At 45.1% G+C, this 24,138-nt stretch overlaps 1 protein-coding gene across 1 annotated transcript in view; it reads right to left on the bottom strand.

The window, feature by feature from the left end:
- Positions 1-23,821, bottom strand: part of LOC126425323 (lysosomal-associated transmembrane protein 4B-like) — a 240,967-nt gene extending 217,146 nt beyond the window's left edge. Inside the window, exon 1 of the mRNA XM_050088305.1 lies at positions 23,663-23,821. The gene's annotated coding sequence lies outside the window, so the exon portion shown is untranslated. The remainder of the gene's footprint in view (positions 1-23,662) is intronic.
- Between the last annotated feature and the right edge of the window lie 317 nt (positions 23,822-24,138).

A 24,138-nucleotide genomic window follows, 5' to 3' on the forward strand; every position in this document is an offset into this window, starting at 1 on the left:
TTTAGCATTGGAGGGCAGCGTGGAGGATAAAAATCGTAGACGGAGGCCGAGAGATGAATACACTAAGCAGATTTAGAAGGATGTAGGTTGCAGTAAGTACTGGGATATGAAGAAGCTTGCACAGGATAGAATAGCATGGAGAGCTGCATCAAACCAGTCTCAGGACTGAAGACCAGAACAACAACAAATTGGTATTACGAAATTTCGGTCATTCTTTATTTGTTAGGGTAGAAAACTTTTCGACCCCCCCCCCCCCCCCCTCCCCGTCCTCCTCCACGGATATTCGTTTCAGTTTGTCGTCAAAAGTTTTCTGTTGATTTATCCGAGTACGATCTTACTTAACAGACTGTAACCCATAAAGCTTTTTACTGGCTAACGTCTATGCAGAAGAAAGCGCAATGTGATTTGCAGTTCCATCGAACACGGTAGACTGTTACAGTTCAGCGAAACTTCCGAAGTGCCTGTGGTGATGAACAACGGTATGAGAACTTTAAACAAACTGCCAGTGTTAATGGCAAAGGCAGAGGCGGTGGATGTGGGGTGAGTGATTGGGTTTCAACGTTGTACGCGGAAATCCAGGCGCCGCATTTCCAGAGAAACAGGTGCACAGATAAATCCCATTATAAGAGAATATTAATGTTTCGCGGAATGGTCGCGCATATCGAATACGTGGAAATCGAGAGTCATTTTATACGTAAAAAAATTCGCCACGTGCGAGTAGCTCCAGCGTTCCGTGCAAACTTTAGTATCTACATATACAGTTCATCCAAATAGAAAATCTCCACAATTCTTGCTTGCTATCGACATTGATACTGGCAAGATACCGGTCACAGTGATTCTAAGCTTTTCGAGAACGTTTTAATTTATTGCTCATACAAAGCGTTTCAGAATTTATCCATCATCACACATCCAGGGCCGATTACTGCACGCACACTGTTCTGCGAACGTTTGTTTCTCGTGCAACTCGGAACGCCATATTTACGTGCAGTAATCATTCCTGGATATCTGGTGGTGGATAAATTCCGAAACGCGTCACACAAACAGTGAAGCCATTCTTTCCCCGATATTTGACTTTCACCATTGCGACATCGTCAGACTAAATGCACAATTACTCCTGATAACAATTTCAGTTTTGATTCCGTAGAAATGTTGGAACACGTGAGGCAATACTGACCTTGTGACTTATGTTAGAAGGAAGATTAAGGAAAGGCAAACCTACGTTTCTAGCATCTGTAGACTTAGAGAAAGCTTTTGACAATGTTGACTGGAATACTCTTTTTCAAATTCTAAGGGTGGCAGGGGTAAAATACAGGGAGCGAAAGGCTATTTACAATTTGTACAGAAACCAGATGGCAGTTATAAGAGTCGAGGGACATGAAAGGCAAGCAGTGGTTGGGAAGGGAGTGAGACAGGGTTGTAGCCTCTCCCCAATGATATTCAATCTCTATATTGCGCAAGCGGTAAAGGAAACAAAAGAAAAATTTGGAGTAGGTATTAAAATCTACGGAGAAGAAATAAAAACTTTGAGGTTCTTTCGGAGACAGCAAAGGACTTGGAAGAGCAGTTGAACGGAATGGACAGTGTCGTGAAAGGAGGGTATAAGATGAACATCAACAAAAGCAAAACGAGGATAATGGAATGTAGTCGAATTAAGCCTGGTGATGCCATTTGGGGAGCAAAATAAATGATGATGGTCGAAGTAGAGAGGATATAAAATGTAGACTTGCAATGGGAAGGAAAGCGTTTCTGAAGAAGAGAAATTTGTTAACATCGAGTATAGATTTAAGTCTCAGGAACTCATTTATGAAAGTATTTCTATGGAGTGTAGCCATGCATGTAAGTGAAACATGGACAACAAATAGTTTGGACAAGAAGAGAATAGAAGCTTTCGAAATGTGGTGCTACAGAAGAATGCTGAAGATTACATGGGTAGATCACATAACTAATGAGGAGGTACTGAATAGGACTGGAGAGAAGAGAAGTTTGTGCCACAACTTGACTAGAAGAAGGGATCGGTTGGTAGGACATGTTCTGAGGCATCAAGGGATCAGCGTTCAGGGTAAAAATCGTAGAGGGAGACCAAGAGATGAATACACTAAGCAGATTCAGAAGGATGCAGGTTGCAGTAGGTACTGGGAGATGCTTGCACAGGATAGAGTAGCATGGAGAGCTGCATCAAAACAGTCTCAGGACTGAAGAGCACAACATCAACAAAAATTTCAAGTTTGAAGTCGGATAAAAAATGACGAAATAAATATTTTTTCCGTGTGATACAACTATAAATTTACTGCTTTCGATTTTTTTTTTTTTTTTTTTTTTTTTTTTTTTTTTTTTTGCTTTGGCTGGGCTGTGGAACGTTCGTTTTTGCGAAATTTCATGATTCTAGGTCAACGGGAAGTGTCCGTAGCTTTTGACGAGCGAGTTTGCGAGAGTGGCCGAGCGACATAAATGGCCGTATCTTTTGATTCCATTGAATTATTTGATACCACCTAGGCACTATACACCCTAGTTATAGTATTAGTGCCGGCCGAAGTGGCCGTGCGGTTAAAGGCGCTGCAGTCTGGAACCGCAAGACCGCTACGGTCGCAGGTTCGAATCCTGCCTCGGGCATGGATATTTGTGATGTCCTTAGGTTAGTTAGGTTTAACTAGTTCTAAGTTCTAGGGAACTAATGACCTCAGCAGTTGAGTCCCATAGTGCTCAGAGCCATTTGAACCATTTGAACTAGTATTAGTAGTAGTAGTAGTAGTAGTAGTAGTAGTTGTTGTTGTTGTTGTCTTCAGCCAGAGACGGTTTGATGCAGCTCTCCATGCTAATCTACCCTGTGCAAGTTTCTTCATCTCCCAGTACCACCTACTCCAGCCTACATCCTTCTGAATCTGCTTAGTGTATTCATCTCTTGGTGTCCCCCTATGATTTTTACCCTCCACGTTGCCCTCCAATACTAAATTGGTGATCCCTTAATGCCTCAAAACGTGTCTTACCAACCGATCCCTTCCTCTATTCAAGTTGTGCCTCTTTTCCCCAATTATATTCATGACCTCCCCGTTAGTTACGTGATCTACCCATGTGATCTTCAGCGTTCTTCTGTAGCACATAGCAATTGTTTAATATATACCTTAGTATGTGACATTAATTTCAACTTCATTCGTCTAATCGTTCCTGCGGAAAAGTGTTTTTAACTGTCGGACAGAGAGCCAAAGAAAATCGAAATGATCGCATGGCATTGTTGGCCATATTGCAAGTCCATTTTAGTTGACACCATTTCGGCGACTTGTGAGTCAATGATGATGAAGGAGACGCAACACCCAGTCCCCTGCCGGGAATCGAACCCGGACCCTCTGCGTGGTAGGCGGTATCGCTACCCCTACGCTACGGAGGCGGAGGAGACAAAGAGACAGATGGAATGACAACGAAGTAACCCTAAAAGAGTTCCGTTTTTTCGACTGAGTGTGATGCAACGAACCCTAAATATGGAGATAGTTTATCGTTTACTCATGTATTACGTTTAAGATAATATATTTATTTTAGTGAAACGCATTTCGATGCGAAATTTATACACTTAAAAATTTAACACTGAAACACACAATAATTCACTGAAGTTATTTTTCCATTTCAAATGAATTTTCAATCTGCTCTTGTCACAACCCGTTAATGCCCCAAGTATCCTGAGGATGGTAGATAGTAAGAGCACAAAAATAATTAATGACATTTTGCTGCTACCAGGCATTGATTTACACCAATGGGTAAAGTTGAAGATTTATCCCCACCGGGATCCCATCCCGGGTATCCTGCGTAGTAGGCAGATGCTCTGATCACTAAGTCGCACGGACGCAGTGGTCGCTGCAACAGCAGGGACTGCCATAGCGCGCCTCCAGTCACACAAATCCTCAAGTGATCCACACACAGTACTGATGTATTGTCCCCCAACCGCTTTCCCCATTATTCGCGGCGTTTCGCCGATTTCCGTGAAGGCGGTCACACATAGAACTGCATGCTTGACAAGCAAGCTTGCGCTTACACACGGTTCAAGCAAGCCTGTACAAGCATAAGTTTGAAACTTCCTGGCACATTAAAACTGTGTGCCGGACAGAGACTCAAATTCGAGACCTTTGCCTTTCGTGGGCAAGTGCTCTACTAACTGAGCTACCCAAGCACGACTCACGCCCCGTCCTCACAGCTTTAATTCCGCCAGTACCTCGTCTCCTACCTTCCAAATTTCACAGAAGCTCTCCTGCGAACCTTGCAGAACTAGCACTCCTGGAAAAAAGGATATTGCGGAGACATGGCTTAGCCACAGCCTGGGGGTTGTTTCTAGAATGAAATTTTCACTCTGCAGCGGAGAGTGCGCTGATATGAAACTTCCCGGCAGATTAAAACTGTGTGCCTGACCGAGACTCGAACGCGGGACCTTTGCCTTTCGCGGGCAAGTGCTCTACCATCTGAGCTACCGAAGCACGACTCACGCCCGGTACTCACAGCTTTACTTCTCCATTACCTCGTCTCCTACCTTCCAAACTTTACAGAAGCTCTCCTACGAATCTTAATCTGCCAATAAGTTTCATATCAGCGCACAGTCCGCTGTAGAGTGAAAATTTCATTCTAGAAACAACCCCCAGGCTGTGGCTAAGCCATGTCTCCGCAATATCCTTTCTTTCAGGAGTGCTAGTTCTGCAAGGTTCGCAGGAGATCTTCTGTGAAGTCTGGAAGGTTGGAGAGGTACGAGGTACTGGCAGAAGTAAAGCTGTGAGTACGGGGCGTGAGTCGTGCTTCGGTAGCTCAGCTGGCAGAGCACATGCTCACGAAAGGGAAAGGTCCCTAGTTCGAGTCTCGGTCAGGCACACAGTTTTAATCTGCCAGGAAGTTTCATATCAGCCCACACTCCGCTGCAGAGTGAAAATTTCATTCTAGAAGCAAAAGTTTGTTTATCAGAAAATGTCAAGCTCAGACGACGATGCGCTTGCTTTGGGGAACTCTTTGTTTGTGTTACGAAAAAAAAAAAGATAAACTGTGATATATGGAGTAAAGAGTAATTAAAGAAACGAAAACACTATTCCCGTATTAATTATTCGTGCTAGACACACAGTTCTGTTTATTTTATTTTCTGTTTCTCCATGTAATATGATCTTCTTTGAATTTATGAACAGTAAAGTACAACCTTTGTACATAATGTAGTTTAACAGAAACAAATAAAAATTAATTCATGCCTGATTACTGAAAAATGCTTGCACAAGCCTCCCTAGTCTTGGTACACGCGCTCAAGCATGCACACACTTTAACGCCTGCACAAGCTTTGCAAAATCGGAATTCGATCAAGCATCAGGCTGCCTGTACAGTTTAAATGCTTGCGCAAATTTATCCTACAGGCTCAAGCACACGTGCGCAAGTGTACTTGTTGAGCGTACACTTAAGTGTGGGGCCGCCTTCAGACTTGGAGCCTAGTGTGCATTTCGCACTGAAGTGATCACTGGCGAGCCTCGCTTTAATTACGTGTATGTTGTGTCTGTTCTTTTGGACTTGGCACCATATATGTACTTAAGGCGTGGACGATCAATGATCTCTTCAGTTCAGATGCGCGCCAGGCCCGAACTCTTCCGAGAATCGGCGGAATGGCGCGAGTAAAGTAAGTAATAGGCAAGGGGCACTACATTAGTAGTGTGTGGATAAGTTGACAATCTGGGTCTGACTGGTGGCCTGCCCGCGTAGCTTAGTGATCGCCGCGTCTGCCTACTAAGCAGGGTACCCTGGCTCGAATCCCAGTGGTGCAAAAATTTTCAAATTTCCCCACTGATTTAAATCATTGCCCACAAGGAACTAAATGTCATTAACTGCTTTGTGTCCTGATTCATACTGGCTGAGGGGTGAAAATGGTGTCTGTTTCTTCGGACGGGTCCGAAAGAACCGACGCCACATACATAGATAATAAGAGGTTTTTGTTGTGTTGGCTGAAGAGCCAACACCGTGGTACTAGTGGAGGCCGAAATGCACGCGTTTTAGCTCACGCAGGCTGGCGTACGAAGGGAAGAACTATACTGACGTGAGGTCTGGAACATGACAAGGAATTAGAATTCAGAAAGCGGACGGAATTAGTTTGATACTTAACTTTAATCCATTAATGATGAACGTCGCTCTTGACGGTACAAGATTCACAATATTATCTGTTCAGAATACATTCTTGAAGAATATGGCGCCTGGCTAGGTCGTAGCAAATGACGTAGCTAAAGGCTATGCTAAACTGTCGTCTCTGCACATGAGAGCGTATGTGGACAGTGAACCATCGCTAGCAAAGTCGGCTGTACAACTGGGGCGAGTGCTAGGGAGTCTCTCTAGACTAGACCTGCCGTGTGGCGGCGCTCGGTCTGCAATCACTGATAGTGGCGACACGCGGGTCCGACGTATACTAACGGACCGCGGCCGATTTAAAGGCTACCACCTAGCAAGTGTGGTGTCTGGCGGTGACGCCACAGTTTTAACTTGCAATCCGCTGCAGCATTTCCTCCGAAAACAAGGGTACATCTGTCCTCGGCAACCTTAATTTAGTAAACCCTCGTTGCCAGTTTTGTAAAGGCCTCGTCGCTACCGCTGTGGATGCGAATTTGCGCTGCGCGGGATAGCCGAGCAGTCTGAGGCGCCTTGCCCGGTCTGCGCGGCTGCGCCCGTTGGAGGTTCGAGTCCTCCCTCGGGCTTGAGTGTGTGTGTTTGTCCTTAGCGTAAGTTAGTTTAAGTTACATTAAGTAGTGTGTAAGTTTATGGACCGATGACCTCAGCAGTTTGGTCCCATAAGACCTTACCATAAATTTTTAAATTGCCGAGTTTGCGAGTTCGTTAAACGGCTTCTGGTGCAGTACACCGCTAAGACAATTTCTCCTGCCACTGCATAACAGCTATCCTCCGGGGTCAGGTAACAGGATAGGGGAACGAAGGCTCTACAACAGTCCAACAAATTAACAACAGAGTCACACAAATCAGTGAAAAAAGGTTTACTTATCTTTGTGACTTGTCGAATAATGAAGTCTGCAACACTGCATGTAATATAGCGCAACAAAGTCCCTCAATGGCTACGTGCAAATAATCATAAGTAAACTTCAAAGTACATGTTGTTGTTGTTGCTGTTGTTGTGGTCTTCAGTCATGAGACTGGATTGATGCAGCTCTCCATGCTACTCTATCCTGTGCAAGCTTCTTCATCTCCCACTACTTACTACAACCTATACCCTTCTGAATCTGCTTAGTGTATTCATCGCTTGGTCTCCCTCTACGATTTTTACCCTCCACGCTGCCCTCCAGTGCTAAATTTGTGATCCCTTGATGCCTCAGAATATGTCCTACGAACCGGTCCCTTCTTCTTGTCAAGTTGTGCCACAAATTCCTCCCCAATTCTATTCAATACCTCCTCATTAGTTACGTGATCTGCCCATGTAATCTTCAGCATTCTTCTATAGCACCACATTTCGAAAGCTTCTATTCTCTTCTTGTCCAAACTATTTATCGTCGATGTTTCACTTCCATACATGGCTACACTCCATACAAATACTTTCAGAAATGACTTCCTGACGCTTAAATCTATACTCGATGTTAACAAATTCCTCTTCTTCAGGAACGCTTTCCCTGCCATTGCCAGTCTACATTCTATATCATCTCTACTTCGACCATCATCAGTTATTTTGCTCCCCAAATAGCAAAACTCCTTTACTACTTTAAGTGTCTCATTTCCTAATCTAATTCCCTCAGCATCGCCCGACTTAATTCGACTACATTCCATTATCCTCGTTTTGCTTTTGTTGATGTTCATCTTATACCCTCCTTTCAAGACACTGTCCATTCCTTTCAACTGCTCTTCCAAGTCCTTTGCTGTCTCTGACAGAATTACAATGTCATCGGCGAACCTGAAAGTTTTTATTTCTTCTCCATGGATTTTAATACCTACTCCGAATTTTTCTTTCGTTTCCTTTACTGCTTGCTCAATATACAGATTGAATAACATCGGGGATAGGCTACAACCCTGTCTCACTCCCTTCCCAACCATTGCTTCCCTTTCATACCCCTCGACTCTTATAACTGCCATCTGCTTTCTGTACAAATTGTAAATAGCCTTTCGCTCCCTGTATTTTACCCCTGCCACCTTCAGAATTTGAAAGAGAGTATTCCAATCAACATTGTCAAAAGCTTTCTGTACGTATACAAATGCTAGAAACGTAGGTTTGCCTCTCCTTGATATATCTTCTAAGGTATCATAGTACATAGCAAATGCAATTTACAACAACTATCTGTTCACTTCTAAGAGTTCACTAAACGACGTTCCCTGTCGTATGGGACTTAACATCTGAGGTCTTCAGTCCCTTAGACTTAGAACTACTTAAACGTAAGTAACCCATGGACATCACACACATGCATGCCCGAGGCGGGATTCGAACCTCCGACCGTAGCAGCAGCGGGGTTTCGGACTGAAGCGCCAAGAACCGCTCGGCCACAGCGGCCGGCTTCCTAAGACAGACCTGGACGATGATGTATTACCAAGTGGGCGAGAGCTGCTCTCATGTCTTCCGAATACGTTCCTGTCCGTTGTCGTCTGGTCATCGCGGCCGCTTGCCGGCCGAGGCGAAGTCGTTATGTTCATCATCAGCGCCGCTGGTGGAACTCGCGCAAGTGGCGAGTCCCTATGGCACTGGAAAAAGCTCGCATCTTTGCGGCTATGGTGTGTTTGCCCAGGCTGCGTGTTGTTCGGACGACACAGCACTTAAATCCAGGTACAGTTTTTCTTTTAATTGAAATGAACATACAGCTAGGCATTTGTTCCCAAAGTAAGCCCACTTCATCAAGGTTGAAAAACTGCTTCGCATTATGGACTTTTCAGTTCCTCTTCTTTGGTTAAAACCGCACACATGTTCTTGGCTTTAGCTTATATAGCAACTGCAGAGAGATACTTGTGCTGTTGGTTGTAGTGCTCAGTTCAATGACAGCAATTTTTTTCCATTCTGTCCGTCGCCTCAGTGCGAGATTTGGTCACTCTAGTCATAACTGGAGCCAGCTGAACAATGAACAGTGTTTCGAAATGATTCCGCATTGTTACGAACGGTTCTCACAGTAGATTCACAGAGTCCCAAAGCATGCTGAATGTCAACTAGACGCTCACCTTTCTCACAGCGGTCCAAAGTATTCACTTTGTTCCTAATGAATACGAACTTCGTGCAGGCTTATTTTCCTCGACAGGCAAACTTCCTGTCAAGTACAACTCCACAGATGTGCTGATCTGAAGTAACGATTCACGTCTCGACACACACGTCAGAAGATGCTCGTGGAAATGCGCTAACGCATTACTGCTTTCGCGTACTGTTAACAGATGTCAGCACTGGACTGAAAACTAAAATTGCGTATACGAGAAAACGCGGATAACGAATCCGCTATATCGACGTCTACCTACACCTCAGAGCCCTGTGGAGAGTATTTTACACAAACGACTACACTTGCATGCTTTGCCGTCAGGTGAAAAGCCCACACATGCCGAGTTTCGCGGGGAACGTACTGCAACAAATCGGTGCCGGGAATGACTACCGTAATGAAGTTTGCTTCTCTGGAGAAAGCGCCTTTCACATCTCCGGGAAAGTAAACAGTCATTATGTCAGGGTCGGTGAACCCGCATATCACCGTACAGCAGATAAGGGGCAACGTGTGCTGTGTGTGTGCTGTCTGTTTGTTTTGTTTTAGGGCGCAAAAACAACTAAGGTCATACTCGCCCACGACAGAATCGTAGAGCGCGAACACGAAAATGGAGTTAAAAGCGACTACTCATTAAGCCTAATCGACGGAAGGGAACACGACTAAATACAGGGACTTTCTCTTAGAGAAAGTGACATAATACAGCGTGAAAAGTATTTAAACCGACAAACTCTGGCAGGTTGTAGGGGACATCAAAACAAATATTTTTCCCTAATGTTATTTATTCCTATGAGAATTATTTAAACCGGTGGAGACGGCGTATTACGGTCTTCAGTTGTAGTAGTGCATTGTCTCTGCTTACTAATGGAGCGATACACCTGGAGTGAGTACACCGATATGATTGGTGCGTACTACGTAGCGCACCACAACGGACGAGCTGCACAGCGGGTTTATCAACAACAATATCCGAATCGCCGTATCCCGCATCATACGACCTTTGCTACTGTGTACCAACGTCTGCGTGAGACCGGGTCATTTAGCAGATTACCTGGACAGAGACGCCGTCGCACGGTAAGAACGCTGCAATTTGAGGAAGCTGTCTTGCAGCATGTGGAGCGGGATCCTTCAATCAGCACTCGTGCAATTGCACGTAACATGGGGACCAATCGGACGAATGTAAGAACAGTCCTGCGAGAGCAATTGTTACGTCGATTTCACTTACAAAGTGTCCACAACCTGGAACCAGTTGATTATCCACCCAGAGCACAGTTTTCGCAGTGGTACCTGGAACAGCGTGAAATGCATCCTACATTTCCATCCTCTGTGTTGTTTACCGATGAAGCAACGTTCGGGCGTGATGGAGTCTTCAACATGCACAATTCGCATGTTTGGAGTGAGGATAACCCACATGCCACAGTTACTAGCGCTCATCAAGTGCGGTTCTTCGTTAATGTGTGTGTCGGTGTTCTTGGGGACTGTTTAATTGGGCCGTATCTGCTACCTAGGCCATTAAATGGCAGGTACTATTACAGTTTTCTCGCCAGAGCATTGCCAGAATTGCTGGAAGACGTCCCGCTCCCCACAAGAAGACAACGCATGTGGTTCCAAAATGACGGGGCGCCGGCACATTTCAGTCGTCGTGTACGTCGATTCCTGGACCGACGGTTCCCAGAAACGTGGATTGGCAGAGGTGGTCCTGTACCATGGCCTACTCGATACCCAGACATGTCCCCATTGGACTTTTTCGTGTGGGGAGAGATGGGCAACCTTGTGTACGCAACTTCTGTTGCATCAGAAGCGGATCTGGTTGCTCGGATAGTAGCAGCAGCAGGAACAATTGAGGATACTCCTGGGGTTTTTGCCCGTGTCAGACAGAACATGATCCGACGGTGTAACCTTAGTTTACGTGTCAATGGAGGCATTTGTGAAAATCTTGTGTAATTGAAATTGGGTTGTGTTAATGTGTTGTCTCTTGGTCATAAAAAAATGGAAAAAGTGTTTATTGGTTTAATTAATTTGCCGAGAAATCTTTCTCCACCGGTTTAAATACTCCTCATAGGAAAAAAAATGACATTAGGGAAAAATATTTGTTTTGATGTCCCCTACAATCTCCCAGAGTTTGTAGGTTTAAATACTTTTCACCCTGTATACACCATAAAGACAAGGGAGGTCCTGAACTAAAGATTTAATGTGTAATGCGGCTCAATGCAGAACACCATTATTGGACCGTTCTTTTTCGCTGGACCTACCATTAAGGTATCAGTACCTCTGAACGTGTTGTAACCTATACGTTGCACCTCAGTTACAGGAATTTCAACCACCGCACTGCGGGTGATTGTTAGCCAGTGATCAAATGGTTGAAACGGCTCTGACCACTATGGGACTTAACATTGGAGGTCATCAGTCCCCTAGACTTAGAACTACGTAAACCTTACTAACCTAAAGCCCCGTCCACACGCAACGATCTGTCTGCGCCAATGTCTGCGCACATCACATCTGCGCAGACAGATCATTGCGTGTGGACAGAAGATTTGCACCAACCTGAGGTGTGTGCAAACCTGGAAGTTGGAGTTGGGGGTTTGAGCGAAACCTCTCAAATCTGTGGGTTCAAACCACAGGAGATCGCCGCAAATCTGGCGCGAAACAGCTGTTTGCTCAGCATAGTGTTTGTATTTGTGCGCACAGGGCATTGAAATCGCTGATACTCGTCAGTGTTCTCGAGAGTTTGTAAGTGAATTCATTGAAATATATAGAAACCACCCATGTTTGTGGAAAATTAAAAGTAAAGAATATAGTGACCGAGACAAAAAGACAGCACCACACAATGCTCTAATTGAAAAATTGTGGGCAGTTGACGCCTCGGCAAACAGAGAAACAGTAATAAAAAGAAAATTCGTTGCGAACTGTTTACCGAAAAGAGTTATCCAAAGTTCAGAAATCTAGAAGATCTGGTGTAGGAGTAGACCAAGTATACCAGCCAACGTTATGGTATCTTGATCTGCTTGGCTTTCTTAGGTTCGCCCTGCAACTCTCGCAGTCAATTTACGTGAGAAAACTGCTTTCGCTTTAGCAGCCACTGTCTACACCATTTTGACCGCTTTCTCTGTTTCCTGCGGCTGATCTGAATGTTTTTTGCAACACAAGTTGTGAACACAGACCACAACAGAACTTCCTCCATTTCTATATTTCAAAATAACTGAATTAAATTTTTGACGTTTACGGGGAGCGTAGTCGCTTGCCACTGATATTTCTTTTCTACACTGACAGATGGCGTACGAGTAGTAGATTGGGGTTTGTGTCGTGTGAACACACCACATTTGCAGCGATCTTACGCATGTACAGACATCTGCGCCGATGTCTGCGCAGACAGATCGTTGCGTGTGGACCGGGCTTAAGGACAGCACACACATCCATACCCGAGGCAGCATTCGAACCTGTGACCGCAGCGGTCGCGCGGTTCCAGACTGTAGAGCCTAGAACCGCTCGGCTCCCCTCCGGCCGGCAGCCGGTGATTGCTTGAAACTTCTCTGCATAATCATTTTGTGGTCGAAGCTGTTTTCTTCTCCGCGTTTGCTTCCTAGTAGTAATAAGGAAATTTTGTTGTGCCTCGACCAAACAGTTTTTCTAGTTTTATTACCGGCCGGTTCCAAAGTGCTCAGAGCCATTTGAACAATTTTTGAACCACTGTGGTGTTGCCGGACGGCAAAGCGTTAACAGAGCAACATCGATTTTCCTTTTTTGATGAGATTTGTTTAAAATTGCTCCACAACTGCTGAGGAACAATTGACACTTGTTAAGGAGCAACTGATTACCGCTATGTAACAACCAACAATCGCTACGGAACGACCCGAACAGCGATAGTAGGTGTGCCGCAGGGGAGTGTCGTAGGTCCGCTGCTATTCACAATATATATATATAAATGACCTTGCGCATAACATCGGAAGTTCACTGAGGCTTTTTGCGGATGATGCTGCAGTATAGCGAGAGGTTGTGACAATGGAAAATGCATGAGGATCTGCAACGAATTGACGCATGGTGCAGGGAATGGCAACTGAATCTCAATGTAGGCAAGTGTAATGTGCTGCGAATACATAGAAAGAAAGATCCCTTATCATTTAGCTACAATATAGGTCAGCAACTGGAAGCAGTTAATTCCATAAATTATCTGGGAGTAGGCATTACGACTGATTTAAAATGGAATGACCGTATAAAGTTGATCGTCGGTAAAGCAGATGCCAGACTGAGATTCATTGGAACAATCCTAAGGAAATGCAATCCGAAAACAAAGGAAGTAGGTTACAGTACGCTTGTTCGCCCACTGCTTGAATAGTGCTCAGCAGTGTCGGATCCGTACCAGATAGGGTTGATAGAAGAGATGGAGAACATGCAACGGAGAGCAGCGCGCTTCGTTACAGGATCATTTAGTAATCGCGAAAGCGTTACGGAGATGATAGATAAACTCCAGCGGAAGAATCTGCAGGAGAGACGCTCAGTAGCTCGGTACGGGCTTTTGTTGAAGTTTCGAGAACATACCTTCACCGAGGAGTCGAGCAGTATATTGCTCCCTCCTACGTATATCTCGCGAAGAGACCATGAGGATAAAATCAGAGAGATTAGAGCCCACACAGAGGCATACCGACAATCTTTCTTTCCGCGAACAATACGAGACTGGAACAGAAGGGAGAACCGATAGAGGTGAAACGTCCCCTTAGAAAAATTAGTGAATTACTGTGCTGATAAACCTCTTACGTTACTTGATTTTCAAACAGCTGAGCAGAACTGAAAGTACTCAGACATTTCTCTCTTTACTTATTCTGATCAACACTAAGCTGACACATAATATTTTTAGCGCAACGCAATCTGACTTTCAATAATCCCTACAAAAGAATGGCCCTGACTAACAATAACCTATACCTTTCATGAACAACTTACCTCACAAAAATCTTCCTTACTCGAACTACTGCAATACAGCGTGCGCCAATACTGCCAGGTAAATAAAAGATTCTAACTACTGAAGGCACTAACTACTGATAGGCATAGTTAGCAAATGAAAGATTTTGATAGAGAACAAACAATGTATTCACCTTAATGGTGTTCAAAAGTCATAATGTATATATCAGTTCATGACATCCAGTCTTACAAATGTACTGTCTCTGATGGACACACGTCCAGATCATCCAGTCTCAAAACTCCGCCATTTCTCTCCCCACATCCACCACTGCTGGCGGCTCACCTCCAACTGCGCAACGCTACGCGCTGTTCACATCCAACTGCCTAACACTACAATGGCAAATATTCGAACAATGCAGACCAGCCACAGACTGCACACAGCACAGTCAGTGATTTTCATACAGAGCGCTACGTGACGTTACCAACATAAAAACCTAAACAGTCTACTTACAGAGGTACTCAAGGTACCCTCCGCCACACACCGTCGGGTGGCTTGCGGAGTGTAGATGTAGATGTAGAAGTTTAGAGGCCGGAGCGCATTAGCTGCAGCGAAGCCAGTGCACGAACGCTTGGTGTGCATTCGACGTTTCATGCAGCACGATGTTTGGCGCAGGCTGTTGTGGAACCGGTTAGTGCGAGATTCTGGGAGGTGTACGGGAACATGTCTCTTAAACTTGATTTGAGTGCTTACGATCGTGGACGAGCAGTTTCACAGCTCGAGGCCGAAAAAGTGACACTACTGTGGCCACAGTAATGAGGGTATATAAAAGCGTCATCTCGCGACTAAAAATGGCCGCTGCTATGCGAAAAAATGCAGGCCCTAGTGGCGAAAAGGAAAAGACATCTCAGTGCTAGGTAGATCGGTGCAGACCTTGCAACTGCTACCGGCAACTGTCTCAGCCTGAACCATTTCGCGGCGTTTAAATTAGGCTGGTTTGTCTGCTCGGAAGCCTGTTAAGTGCATCCAGTTTCCATCGCTCCATCGTTGAGGTGTTCGTCAGTATAGGGAGCATGTTGGCAGAGGTCAGCTATGGTGGTCCAGAGTGGTGTTCTCCAATGATTCCCCCCTCACTGTGGCAAGTGATTCTGGAACCAGTTGGTGGGCAGAGAGAGGGGAACACACTTCTACATCTACATGATTACTCTGCAATTCACATTCAAGTGCTTGGCAGAGGGTTTATCGAACCACAATCGTACTATCTCTCTACCATTCCACTCCCGAACAGTGCACGGGAAAAACGAACACCTAAACATTTCTGTTCGAGCTCTGATTTGTCTTATTTTATTTTGATGATCATTCCTACCTATGTAGGTTGGGCTCAACAAAATATTTTCGCATTCGGAAGAGAAAGTTGGTGACTGAAATTTAAATAGATCTCGCCGCGACGAGAAACGTCTTTGCTTTAATGACTTCCATCCCAACTCGCGTATCATATCTGCCACACTCTCTCCCCTATTACGTGATAATAGAAAACGAGCTGCCCTTTTTAGCACGCTTTCAATGTCCTCCGTCAATCCCACTTGGTAAGGATCCCACACCGCGCAGCAATTTTCTAACAGAGGACGAACGAGTGTAGTGTAAGCTGTCTCTTTAGTGGACTTGTTGCATCTTCTAAGTGTCCTGCCAATGAAACGCAACCTTTGGCTCGCCTTGCCCACAATATTATCTGTGAGGTCTTTCCAACTGAAGTTGTTCGTAATTTTAACACCCAGGTACGTAGTTGACTTGACAGCCTTGAGAATTGTACTATTTATCGAGTAATCGAATTCCAACGGATTTCTTTTGGAACTCGTGTGGATCACCTCACACTTTTCATTATTTAGCGTCAACTGCCACCCGCCACACCATACACCAATCTTTTCTAAATCGCTTTGCAACTAAAAAAAAAATGGAAATGTCGTGTGGCTAGGGCCTCCCGTCGGGTAGACCGTTCGCCTGGTGCAGGTCTTTCGATTTGACGCCACTTCGGCGAACTGCGATACTGATCTTCGGATGACCTTACAAGACGGTAAATTACAGCATCATCTGCGAACAACCTACGAGAACTGCCCAGATTGTCACCCAGGTCATTTATATAGATCAGGGGCAGCAGAGGTCCCAGGACGCTTCCCTGGGGAACCTGATATCACTTCAGTTTTACTCGATGATTTGCCGTCTATTACTACGAACTGCGACCTTCCTGACAGGAAATCACGAATCCAGTCGCACAACTGAGACGATACCCCATAGGCCCGCAGCTTGATTAGAAGTCGTTTGTGAGGAACGGTGTCAAAAGCTTTCCGGAAATCTAGAAATACGGAATCAACTTGCGGTCCCCTGTCGATAGCGGCCATTATTTCGTGCGAATAAAGAGCTAGCTGCGTTGCACAAGAACGATGTTTTCTGAAACCATGCTGATTACGTATCAATAGATCGTTCCCTTCGAGGTGATTCATAATGTTTGAATACAGTATATGCTCCAAAACCCTACTGCAAACCGACGTCAATGATATAGGTCTGTAGTTCGATGGATTGCTCCTACTACCCTTCTTAAACACTGGTGCGACCTGCGCAATTTTGCAATCTGTAGGTACAGATCTATCGGTGAGCGAGCGGTTGTATATGATTGCTAAGTAGGGAGCTAGAACATCATAGAATGTTCGTGAACGTCACTGGTATGGCCGAGGCGTTATGGTGTGTGCAGGCATTGTGCACAGTGGCCAAACACTGCCGCATATCTTTCCGCGAGGTATTGTTACAGCATAGCGGTATTGCAGGGAGATTATTCTGGATCATGCCCATCGTTTAGGAGTGCGTCAGGTCCCGACTTTTTGTTTACGGACCACAATGCCCGCGCATACTGGACCGCTGAGCTGTCTTATACACTGAAGAATGAGGATATTGACAGTAAGGAATGGCCCGCATACTCCCCGGACCTAAACCCTACAGCTTATGCCTGCGATGCTCTTTTCAGACGTGTTTCTCAACGAACACCCCCTCCCTGAATCGTGCAAGGGGGTGAGATAGAGGAGTGGAAAAACATCCCACAAGGACTCCTCAACAATTTGGTAGCCAGCAACAATAACAGGTGCAAAATGTAGACTAGTGGCCACGGAGGGCATATTCCTTACTGAGTGTCGGATGCCGATTCTTATGTTGGGAGTCTGACATGTGTCAAACATGAATGTTATTTATGACTACTGTGTTATCCTGCTTTCCCATGTGGTGGATACTGTACCATATCGCTTTATCAGTATACCATTCCACCTCTGTTACGTACACGAAATGTGTTACCAATTGTTTCTTTCACAATTTAGGACGAACATTAGATATCCCGCTGGGATCTCTACAGCAGTACCAGCAGAGCTTGGAAAAACAAATGAGTTACGAAATGACGTGTAATTCACGATACTGCCGCTAGGAGACTAGTAAGCAGCAATGGCTGACAATGGAAGACTGACGACACAGCAACGATCGGCAATTGTGTTACTTTTTCATGAAACGAAAAGCCTTGTTGTGACTCAGAGGCGTTTTCGACAACAGTTTAACACACGATGCGTCCCTTGCAAGAAGACCATCCACAGGTTGTACGATGAATTTATACAGGAAGGAACAGTATTGGAAGTGAAGCGACCTCGGCCTAAGCCTGTTTGTTCGCCGGAGAATATTGAAGCGGTACGAGTTGCTGTACAGAGAAGTCCCGGGAAATCGGGTAGAAAGGCAGTAGTGCAACTGGGAATATCCAGACGCTCCGTTCAACGCATTCTTAAAAGTGACCTCCATATGTACACATACAAGATGACCTGTGCACAGAAGCTCACTGAAGAACACAAGCAGCAGAGACTACTGTTTGCTCAGTGGGTGGAGGATAGGGAAGAAACACTCAACAACATTTGGTTTTCAGACGAGGCGCATTTTCATTTAGACGGTGTGGTTAACAAACAAAATGTACGCTTTTGGGCCACTGAAAACCCACAAGTGCTTCATGAACGACAACATTATGCTCCGAGGATTACATCGGGGGCAGCAATTTCCAGTCACGGACTTATTGGACCCTTTTTCTTTCAAGAAACTGTGAACAGCGAGCGTTATTTGAGCATGCTTCGCAATAGCTTCATTCCATAGCTTCTTGTTACTACCTTGCCCTTCAACACGCAGTGCTTCATGCAAGATGGGGGAAGGCCACATACTGCAAACACTGTGTTGGAGTTTTTACACGAGCATTTCGACATGCGGATCATTTCACTCAGGTTTCCAGGTCGCTTCAATGACGGACAAAATTGGCCTCCCAGTAGTCCAGACCTCAATCCATGTGACTTTTTTCTTTGGGGGGTAGCTAAAGGAAAAAATTTTCCCGAAACTTCCACGTGATTTAATGGAGCTCAGAAGACTTATTCTTCAAGCTTGCAGTGAAATTACGGAAGACATGTGCCGCAGGGTAATCACTAACTTCAGTGTTCGTTTGAAGGATGTTAGGAAATGAAATGGTGGACATATTGAGCATGTGCTGAGTTAGACCAAATCTCCATGGACGGCTCTTCATTGTAGTATATGTTCCTTTAAGATAGTATTGACAATAAAGTTGATATTCAAAAACAAAATGGTAACACATTTCGTGCGCCACCGTGTTTCATGTCACCCACCATTGCCTGTGGTTATTTCAGCCCAACATTGTCTCACTTCTTTAGCAGTTCTCAAGAAATGTGTAATGATTTTGTTTACGCAAATCCAAAAATACCATTATGTTGCCCTATCATATATAGAATGTTTATAATTTTAGTATCAGAAATTACAATATCGTTTAAAATATGCCCAATGAAACAGAAGTACAAATATCTATCTAAAATCAACCGAACAATTCGAAATAACTAATTTCGCATTACTGTGTCTTTGCAGGTAAAAGTGTTATATAGGATATACACTGAAGAGCCAAAGAAAGCGGTACACCTGCCTAATATCGTCGAGGGCCACAGGGTGCGCGCAGAAGTGCCGCAACACAACGTGGCAGGGACTCAACTAATGTCTGAAGTAGTGCTGGAGGGAACCGACACCATGATTTCTGCAGTGCTGTCCACAAATCCATAAGAGTACGAGAAGGTGGAGATCTCTTCTGAACAGCACATTGCAAGGCATCCCAGATACGCTCAGTAACGTTCATGTCTGGAGGTTTGGTGGCCAGAGGGAGTGTTTGAAGAGTATTCCTGGAGCCACTCCATAGCAATTCTGGACGTTTGGGGTGTCGCATTGTCCTGATGGAATTGCCCCAAAAAATGTTCAAATGTGTGTGAAATCTTATGGGACTTAACTGCTAAGGTCATCAGTCCCGCAGATTACACACTACTTAACCTAAATTATCCTAAGGACAAACACACACACCCATACCTGAGGGAGGACTCGAACCTCCGCCAGGACCAGCCCCACAGTCCATGACTGCAGCGCCCTAGACTGCTCGGCTAATCCCGCGCTGTCTACTATATAAGTACGTCCACATAAATACAAATGAGGTGCTAGAGTGCTAATCATATGTAATGTATTGCGAATACATAGAAAGAAGAATCCTTTATTGTATGATTATATGATAGCGGAACAAACAGTGGTAGCAGTTACTTCTGTAAAATATCTGGGAGTATGCGTGCGGAACGATTTGAAGTGGAATGATTATATAAAATTAATTGTTGGTAAGGCGGGTACCAGGTTGAGATTCTTTGGGAGAGTGCTTAGAAAATGTAGTCCATCAACAAAGGAGGTGGCTTACAAAACACTCGTTCGACCTATACTTGAGTATTGCTCATCAGTGTGGGATCCGTACCAGATCGGTTTGACGGAGGAGATAGAGAAGATCCAAAGAAGAGCGGCGCGTTTCGTCACAGGGTTATTTGGTAACCGTGATAGCGTTACGGAGATGTTTAATAAACTCAAGTGGCAGACTCTGCAAGAGAGGCGCTCTGCATCGCGGTGTAGATTGCTCGCCAGGTTTCGAGAGGGTGCGTTTCTGGATGAGGTATCGAATATATTGCTTCCCCCTACTTATACCTCCCGAGGAGATCACGAATGTAAAATTAGAGAGATTCGAGCGCGCACGGAGGCTTTCAGACAGTCGTTCTTCCCGCGAATCATACGCGACTGGAACAGAAAAGGGAGGTAATGACAGTGGCACGTAAAGTGCCCTCCGCCACACATCGTTGGGTGGCTTGCGGAGTATAAATGTAGATGTAGATATCGCAGAAAGTATGAAATTATCACTTAGGCGTCTTGGCAGTTTCGTATTTCCTGCAGCAAATGCGCTGCTTTTGTGTCGTGTGACTTTCATACTTTTCTATTGGCTGAGGACAGCCATAGCTGAAGACAGAAGAACCACCACGAACGGAACTGGAGGTGGGAGCAAACTGCAGAAACAACGGATATGCTACTGGGATTCCCATATTCTGTTAGTATGGGTAATATACCCAGCCTGCTAATTTCCAGCACACAAAGGGAATCATTGATGGTAATAGGCACAGTGACTATAGACTCACAAATAACGCCAAATAATTCGAATAAATAACAAAATATAACAGAAAAAAATTTTGTCTTTCAAGGTGTTCCGAACCGTTACTACAAATTCACCATGCTTCCTAGCCCTTCCCGTTCACCCTTACACTATGAGTGATATGTCAAATAGATTGCTTGCAATTATACCTACATCAAATTTATGTATATGGCTAATAACTGTCACTCTACGCCTTTTTTTATTCAAAATGTTGTAGGCTTACTTGCGTTTCTTAATACGATTACTGTACATGAACAGAGAAGCGTATGTTATCAAAAAGTGTAATTTATCTGAATGATATTCACATATTTATTATTTTGAATGTGAATAGTATGCGTTGTTTTATTGTTTGGTTAGTGTTTGTAAAGGACATGTTACGCCATTTCGGAATATGACGGTCAGCTAGAAACGAAGCTTTATTTTCGGATATCTTGAGCTTCATGCTATTGCTTGTCAAAAAGATTTCGACGCTCTTGAAAGTGTTTCATGAAGTGGTATGTTGTGTTTCAGTACCTGTGACGATCCCGAATCTCGTCCGACACAGAGCGGAATGAAACATCACTGTTTCGATACAATTAGTCAGTTACAAGCACAGGTGGACTGAAACAGCCTTATTTTGAAACAACGATACAGTTTCTGTGTCTGGCTCGAGATCGAATCTGGTCCGGTTATCCGAGACAGGGGCGGAATGAAACACGAGTGTTTCGAAACAGTGAACCACAGCCGTTCCGAAACAATGAAACAGTTCCACGTATCGATACACTGTATCGAATCATAGAAACAGTGGCCGAGTCAACAGCATAATGTCTCCGAGTAGCCGAACATCACCATTTCCGGTGAATGATCGGTTCTGTTGTGCCAGAGGACCCAGACCGCTCAATGTAAACACAGCCTACACCATTAAGGAGCCATCACCAGCCTGCACAATGCCTTGTAGACAAACGTGGGTCCGTGGCTTCGTGGAGTCTACGTCACACTCGAACCATATTATCAGCTCCTACCAACTGAAATCGGGGCTCATCTGACCAGACCGCGGTTTTTCAGTCGTCTATTGTCCAACCGATATGGTGACGAGCCAAGGAGAGGCGCTGCAGGCGATGTTGTGCTGTTAACAAAGGCACTCGTGTGTCAGTTGTCTGCTGCCACAGCATCATTAACGCCAGATTTCGCAGCACTGTCCCAGCTGTTACTTTCGTCGCACACCCCACATTGATTTCTGCCGTTATTTCACGCAGTGTTGCTTGTCTGTTAGCAATAACTCCACGCAAACGCCGCTGCTCTCGGTCGTTAAGTGAAGGACGACGACCACCAAGTTGTCTGTGGTGAGAGGTAGGGCCAGTAATTTGGTATTCTCGGCACACTCTTGATACTGAGGATTTCGGCATATTGAATTCCCTAACGGTTTCCGAAATGACTGTCCCATCTGTCTAGCTCCAACTACCATCTACATCCATACCCCACAAGCCACCTGACGGCGTGTGGCGGAGGGTACCTTCAGTACCTCTATCAGTTCTCCCTTCTATTCCAGTCTCGTATTGTTCGTGAAAAGAAAGATTGTCGGTATGCCTCTGTGTGGGCTCTAATCTCTCTGATTTTATCCTCATGGTCTCTTCGCGAGATATACGTAGGAGGGAGCAATATACCACTTGACTCCTCGGTGAAGGCATGTTCTCGAAACTTCAACAAAAGCCTGTAACGATCTACTGAGCGTGTCTCTTGCAGAGTCTTCCACTGGAGTTTATCTATCATCTCCGTAACGCTTTCGCGATTACTAAATGATCCTCTAACGAAGCGCGCTGCTCTCCATTGGATCTTCTCTATCTCTTCTATCAACCCTATCTGGTACGGATCCCACACCGGTGAGCAGCATTCAAGCAGTTGGCGAACAAGCATACTTTGTTTTCGGATTGCATTTCCTTAGGATCCTTCCAGTGAATGTCAGTCTGGCATCTGCCTTACCGACGATTAATTTTATATGGTCATTACATTTTAAATCACTCCTAATGCCTACTCCCAGATAATTTATGGGATTAACTGCTTCCAGTTGCTGATCTGCTATATTGTAGCTAAATGATAAAGGTGCTTCTTTCTCTGTATTCGCAGCACATTACGCTTGTCTACATTCAGATTCAATTGCCATTCTCTGCACCATGCATCAATTCGTTGCAGATCCTCCTGCATTTCAGTACAATTTTCCATTGTTACAAACTCTGGATGTACTACAGCATCATCCGCAAAAACCTACGACACTCCCCTCCGGCACACCTGAAATCACTCTTACTTCGGAAGACTTCTCTCCATTGACAATATCTTGCTGCATTCTGTCATCTAGAAACTCTTCTATCCAATCACACAACCGGTCTGATAGTCCACATGCTCTTACTTTGTTCATTAAACGAGTATGGGGAACTGTACGAAACGCCTTGCTTAAGTCAAGAAACACGGCATCTACCTGGGAAACCGTGTCTATGGCCCTCCGAGTCTCGTGGACGAATAGCGCAAGCTGAGTTTCACACGATCGTTCTTTTCGAAACCCTTGCTGATTCCTACAGAGTAGATTTCTAGTCTCCAGAAAAGTCATTATACTCGAACCATTCCGCGTTCAAAGTCTTAATTCCCACCATTCGGCCTTAATCACGCCGGAAACCTTTTCACATGAATCGCCTGAGTAGAAAATGACAGCTCGCCCATGCACTGTCTTTTTATACTTTGTGTGCGCGATACTACGGCCTCAGTATATGTGCATACCGCTATCCCGTGACTTTTCTCGCCTCAGTGTCTGCCTTAGGTATCGCTGTGATTCGAACTCGCATCTTTATGTTCCACAAGGGAAGAGTTGACAACGCCTGAGAACGTCCCCGTATGCCTCTGGAGCATTAAACCACGTAATAAATACAAAGGAAAAAATTTACTATTCGTATTGCTAATCGTACATACGTTTGCATGCAAATATGTAGCGGAACACTTCCGAGTTGCCACGAAGACGGAATGGGGCTGTATGTCAAGGTTAACTGGCAGGTATTACTCGATGAAAAGTGGGGTACTCACCAGTAACTGCGAAGTCACCGACCGCCAAGTTGCGCGACTGTCAATCCACAGGTATCTGTCACTCTCGAAGAATGCCGCACGACGCCGCCCTGGTAGTGTTTTGAACGCACGCTCAACGCTTCGCACCGCTGCTTGCGTCTCACTGCTACACAGGCAAGACGCCCGGGCGGGGTTATAGCTGCCAGCGTGCGCAGAACACGACTGCGCAGCGCGGGAACGTGACGTCACACGAGCCGTCGCGAACGGTGTCGGCCAAACCCACTGCGAAACCGCGCGTGGAGAGTGAACAAAAATCATCACTCGTGCGACACCACAGCTAAGCACGTGGCAGGGGCTACTCACCGCGTATTAAGTCTGGTTTACACCGGAGCCAATGGAAGCGAACACAAGCGAACCAGCGTCCACAGACAGTTCGCCAGTGTTGACTACCATGCGCTCGTATCTGTGAAACAAGCGTTTACACAAGAGGGAACGGA

This window comes from Schistocerca serialis, chromosome 10, assembly GCF_023864345.2.
Source record: "Schistocerca serialis cubense isolate TAMUIC-IGC-003099 chromosome 10, iqSchSeri2.2, whole genome shotgun sequence".
Lineage (NCBI taxonomy): Eukaryota > Metazoa > Arthropoda > Insecta > Orthoptera > Acrididae > Schistocerca > Schistocerca serialis.